This window comes from Phycodurus eques, chromosome 13, assembly GCF_024500275.1.
Source record: "Phycodurus eques isolate BA_2022a chromosome 13, UOR_Pequ_1.1, whole genome shotgun sequence".
Classification (NCBI taxonomy): Eukaryota; Metazoa; Chordata; class Actinopteri; order Syngnathiformes; family Syngnathidae; genus Phycodurus; species Phycodurus eques.
Genome location: NC_084537.1, coordinates 23,085,548 through 23,092,154, shown reverse-complemented (window position 1 = coordinate 23,092,154; position 6,607 = coordinate 23,085,548).

Sequence of the window (6,607 nt, the reverse complement as noted above, 5' to 3'; positions counted from 1 at the left end):
GGTAATAGGGGTGATGAAGAAGTGATGGGTAAGTACGGCATCCAGGAAAGGAACTTGGAGGGACAGATGGTGGTAGACTTTGAAACAAGGATGCAAATGGCTGTCTTCTTTTTTCCAGAAGAGGCACGAACATAGGGTGACCTACAAGAGCGGAGGTAGAAGCACACAGGTGGATTACATCTTGTGCAGACGATGTCATCTGAAGGAGGTTACCAACTGTAAGATAGTGGTAGGGGAGAGTGTGGCTAGACAGCATAGGATGGTGGTGTGGAAAATTAGGAAGACAAAGGCAAAGAAGAGAACCATGTGGTGGAAGCTGAGACAGGACGAGTGTTGTGCAGCTTTTCGGGAAGAGGTGAGACAGGCTCTCGGTGGACGGGAGGAGCTTCCAGAAGACTGGACCAGCCAAGGTGATCAGAGAAGCAGGCAGGAGAGTACTTGGTGTATCTTCTGGCAGGAAAGGAGAGAAGGAGACTTGGTGGTGGAACCTCACAGTACAGGAAATCATACAAGGAAAAAGGTTAGCTAAGAAGAAGTGGGACACTGAGAGGACCGAGGAGAGGCGAAAGGAATACATTGAGATGCGACACAGGGCAAAGGTAGAGGTGGCAAAGGCCAAACAAGAGGCATATGATGACATGTATGGCAGGTTGGACACTAAAGAAGGAGAAAAGGATCTATACAGGCTGGCCAGACAGAGGGATAGAGATGGGAAGGATGTGCAGCAGGTTAGGGTGATTAAGGATAGAGATGGAAATATGTTGACTGGTGCCAGCAGTGTGCTTGCTAGATGGAAAGAATACTTCGAGGAGTTGATGAATGAGGAAAATGTTAGAGAAGGGAGAGTAGAAGAGGCAAGTGTGGTGGACCAGGAAGTGGCAATGATTAGTAAGGGGGAAGTTAGAAAGGCATTAAAGAGAATGAAAAATGGAAAGGCAGTTGGTCCTGATGACATTCCTGTGGAGGTATGGAAGCATCTAGGAGAGGTGGCTGTGGAGTTTTTGACCAGCTTGTTCAATAGAATTCTAGCGCGTGAGAAGATGCCTGAGGAATGGAGGAAAAGTGTACTGGTGCCCATTTTTAAGAACAAGGGCGATGTGCAGAGCTGTGGGAACTATAGAGGAATAAAGTTGATGAGCCACACAATGAAGTTATGGGAAAGAATAGTGGAGGCTAGACTCAGGACAGAAGTGAGTATTTGCGAGCAACAGTATGGTTTCATGCCTAGAAAGAGTACCACAGATGCATTATTCGCCTTGAGGATGTTGATAAAAAAGTACAGAGAATGTCAGAAGGAGCTACATTGTGTCTTTGTAGATCTAGAGAAAGCCTATGACAGAGTACCCAGAGAGGAACTGTGGTACTGCATGCGGAAGTCTGGAGTGGCAGAGAAGTATGTTAGAATAATACAGGACATGTACGAGGGCAGCAGAACAGCGGTGAGGTGTGCTGTAGGTGTGACAGACGAATTTAAGGTGGACGTGGGACTGCATCAGGGATCAGCCCTGAGCCCCTTCCTTTTTGCAGTGGTGATGGATAGGCTGACAGATGAGGTTAGACTGGAATCCCTGTGGACCATGATGTTTGCAGATGACATTTTGATCTGCAGTAAAAGCAGTGAAGAAACGGGTCCAAGCAGGTTGGAATGGGTGGAGGAAGGTGTCAGGTGTGTTATGTGACAGAAGAGTCTCTGCTCGGATGAAGTGCAAAGTTTAGAAGACAGTGGTGAGGCCAGCCATGATGTACGGATTCGAGACAGTGGCACTGAAAAGACAACAGGAAGCAGAGCTGGAGGTGGCGGAAATGAAGATGTTGAGGTTCGCTCTTGGAGTGACCAGGTTGGTTAAAATTAGAAATGAGCTCATAAGAGGGACGGCCAAGGTTCGATGTTTTGGAGACAAAGTTAGAGAGAGCAGACTTCAATGGTTTCAAAGAGAAGGTTGATGGATGTCGTGAGGGAAGACATGATGGCAGTTGGTGTTCGAGAGGAGGATGCAGGAGATAGGTTTACATGGAAAAGGATGACGCACTGTGGCGACCCCTAACGGGACAAGCCCAAAGGAAAAGAAGATCCTGAGCGATCATCACGTGGTGTGGTGTGTGTTAAGAGATTATTCTTCCAAGATCTGCTCGAAAAACAGTCTGCGCTGACAATCGTAAATGTCAAGCGGAGTACACGCATACTGACAATCGAGTATTTTATTTTTATTTTTTAACTCCCTGATCTGCTTGGAAAATGGTCAGGGACGACAATCGTAAATGTTAAGAACACACAACGATTTTTGTTTTTTTTATGAATCAGTACGCGTGCACCCCATAATTCTGACCAACATGGACTCTGAAAGCAGTTGCGCATCATCGATGTGTGGGCCAGGAGAGGCGAGGTCGCGTGTGTGCGCGTGTGTGCGCGCGCGTGCACCCAGGCATCCCGCGCCCCGATAATTGCAGACACTTTGGATCAACACCAGCCGCCAGAAAAGAGCCCCGAGAGGAAACGCCGGCGCACCGCGAATGAGCTCGTGTCATTCTTAATTAAAATGTGCTAGGAAGGAAGTCGCCACTTATGTAGCACCGCCACCGCCGCCGCTAAAACGAAGATCATCTGTGCATGTGTTTGTACACATGTAACTGCCCGTAATATGGTGAAAGATGTACAGTCGAGGTGAACCGCTGCATTTAAATGCATTTTAAGTTTTACAAAAAAAAAAAAAAAAAAAAAAATTAGGAAATCAGGAAAACTTTTCCAGAACTATCAGCTTAGTGAGCAATTAAAATAATGTTGGGCAACCTACGGCCCATGCGCCATATATGGCCTGTGAGACCATTTAACTCGGTCCACCATGGAATTCTAAAAACTAATTAAGTCTCAGTTGGAAATGTAGTTCACAATTTTTTATTAAATCCCTGACAATATAACCCATGAATGATCATGACATAATAATCAACATTTGTTTTTCATGACCCTCTGTTTTGCTTTTTCTGATTGATTTTTGTGATATTCCAGCTGATGGACCACACTGTCTGACACACTATAATGCAGAGGCACTATAATGTCAAAGCCCAAAAAGTTCAGGGGGGGCTGCATTGAGTTTTGTTGGAAGCACAAATTAGCATTAACTAACAGCGTTAGTGGCACATACTTCATCGCTCTGTGAAGTTGTTGACTCCGTGATGGCAGAGCTATCTGTGTTCAGTCCACATCTACACAGTGTAGCGTATGACGTGCTGCCTCCATTAGTGAAAATGCTTATTTTGTTTTTATAGGTGCTGTTCTATCCCTTTTCTCCACCCCTGAGCACCATGGTGACAAAATCCATTCTCACCATTAGCCCAGCAGTGTACAGGGTGGGGTACAGGGTGGGATGTCCTCAAACAGTCTAATTTCAGCAAGCAAGAGCCAGGGTGTGTAAAGTGTATTTTACCTCTTGATCCTTGGAGTATTTTGACAAAAGCAGATGACAGACAAGAGAGCTGGAAAAATATTAAATTGTGAAAAAAAAAGCATGTCTCCTTTAGGCTTGAAACCACATCTGAAAACAGAAACACACACAATTCGAGAATAAAACGCAGGGTAGGAAATCCATCTTACCTTTACGCTCCCGGCATCAGCTCATGCGGCCTCAACCTGCACTACCTGCAAAGTCCGCGATTCAGACGTAACTCATCTTTTAAAAGACTACTTGACAGCTCACGGGCGGCGAGGCAAGGTCACGGCAGGCGCTTGCATTGCGGTTTAAGAGGTTGGCCAAAGAAGATGGAACGCTGTCTTTGACGCTCATATACGCGCTGCTGGAAATTAGCATCACACAACACATAACAAATCCCATATTTTATATATATATATATATGTATATATATATATATATACACACACACACATACATACATACATACACAGTGGGTATGGAAAGTATTCAGACCCCCTTAAATTTTTCACTTTTTTTTTATATTGCAGCCATTTGCTAAAATCATTTAAGTTATTTTTTTCACATTAATGGACACACAGCACCCCATATTGACAGAAAAAAAACAATAGTTCAAATGTTTGCAGATTTATTAAAAAAGAAAAACTGAAATATCACACAGCCATAAGTATTCAGACCCTTTGCTCAGTATTTAGTAGAACCCCCCTTTTGAGCTAATACAGCCATGAGTATTTTTGGGAATGCTGCAACAAGTTTTCACACCTGGATTTGGGGATCGTCTGCCATTCCTCCTTGCAGATCCTCTCCAGTTCTGTCAGGTTGGATGGTGAACGTTGGTGGGCAGCCATTTTCAGGTCTTTCCAGAGATGCTCAATTGGGTTTAAGTCAGGGCTCTGGTTGGGCCATTCAAAAACAGTCACAAAGTTGTTCTGAAGCCACTCCTTCGGTATTTTAGCTGTGTGCTTAGAGTCATTGTCTTTTTTTGAAGGTGAACCTTCGGCCCAGTCTGAGGTTCTGAGCACTCTGGAGAAGGATTTCGTCCAGGATATCCCTGTACTCGGCCGCATTCATCTTTTCTTCGATTGCAACCAGTCTTTACATACATATATATATTTCAAATCAAATAATAATCGCACCCCCAAGACTATAATTTTTTTTTTTTTAACCAACATTCATTTTACTCTCATTTATAAGGGATGGACTTCGATCCTTAAGCATATGTTGGTCCTGAGTGTGTGGTATTAATTTGGTGTACAGAATTTGAGACAGCAAAATGCTACATGCCAAACAGTTAGCAATTACGATTAGCATTAGCACGCGAGTGATTACCATTTTAGGTCGAAAACCGCTAACTACTCTTCGTCTCACTCATGAATCATGTTATATGTACATTAAACATCTAACAGTGTTTTAAAAATCTTTTACAGACATTCCCGTGTCGTTTTTGGCAAAGTTTATCAGTGGGCCCTAAACTGCGTCCGGCTGCAATAAATGTCCGTGTGAAACATTGGTTCCTGCAGCGCAAACATGGTCATGGGTGGAACTTTTTTTCTTCTTCTTTTTTGGTCCCGTTGGAGCTTCGACGCAGAAATTCTGCGTCGACCTATTTTAGAAGTCGACTTAAGAGAGTTATTCGACTAAGTCCACCCCGTGTGGAATTTTTTTTTTACTCTTTTAAAAAAATAAGAATAATAATTTTAAAAAAGATTGCCTGTACAAGACATTTTAAACAACTTGGAAGCCAACCATCAGCGGAAACAGATTGTATTCCACTGCGGAGGTTACACCATATAGGAGAATTTAATTGCAGCTGACACAAACAAGCTCCAGCAAACAGGCCTTTGAGGGCCGGTGATTGTGTGCCATGTGCTGCTCTCATATGGGAGACAAATACTTCTCTGGCCAGCGATCAATAATCGGGAGAAAGTGGCCGCTAGCCTTGATCCTAATTAGTGGTGAGCTAGAACAGATTAGCCTGCACCTGGGCCCCCATTTTAGCCGTGCTGAAACAACAACTCCCTCTCTCCCTATCAGCATTGCGTGGGAGGCGGTGGGCTACAGGGATGCACACCTGTTTGTACATTAAAACAACAACAACAACGATGTACAAAAACACACAAAAATTCCGCTGATTGTTTCTTTGTCTCTTTTTGTTATGCGTCGCAAAACACAAAGAGGGCGAAAATAAAAATATTTCTTCACAGAAATCCCAAAATAATAAAGAGGAAGGGGGGGGGGGGGGGGCAACTGGGATTAACTGTAAGGATTTGTCATGGCAGCCGAGTCGTTTAAGCACGTGCACACGCGCAGTTGAGGGAAAGGTTAGCAAGATGACACTGTGTGAAGATTGCACTTTGTATGAGGGTACGCGTGTGTGAGCGTGCGTGCATGATAAGCAAGATTCCGCACAGTTTTCCTCTCAGTGTTGTTGCTGTGATGTGCTATAAAAAGAAAATACCTTCATTGGGTTTACAATTTGCACATTGTATGGTTATTTTTAATGGCGCTTTTTTTAGAAGTGCCACAAGCACGCGTCTTTATACAGGATTCTTTATACCATTTTGTTTTTGAGTGTGCACAAGTTTTGTTGTTTTAAAGTACTACAGAACTCAACGAGGACCACAAATATTCTATCACCTGGTTGATGAACTTGTAATTCAATTCACAAACTTCCACACTAAGTGGTGCGCATATCAGTTTAAATGTGCTTTCATTTAATTTATTAGAATGCATAAAAAGCGGCATACACTGTGGTCTTCTCATTAATATTTATTCTTTTTTTTAACTCCTAATCTTTATTTTCAGTATTAATTTTGACAAATGTTTGAAAATGCCAAAATAAATGTATATTATTTATATGTTCTATTCAATGATATTGTTTGCTACATACAGGATATATACTAACATTCAAGTGAGGGGGTCACTAAATAATGTCCTTATTTTTGAAGGAAATATAAATTGCATAACACTAACAAATATATCAGAAATGGAGTCTAGAATTTGTGCTAAAAAAAAAAATTCTCAAACTCCATCGTGCATATACAATGCATGATTCATACAGAAAACACAAAATGGTCTGTGTGACCCCATACTTTGAAACAACAGTGTATATATATATATATATATATATATATCAAATACAAATGACATTCACCAAATAAAGAACTAAAACATTTTTAGCT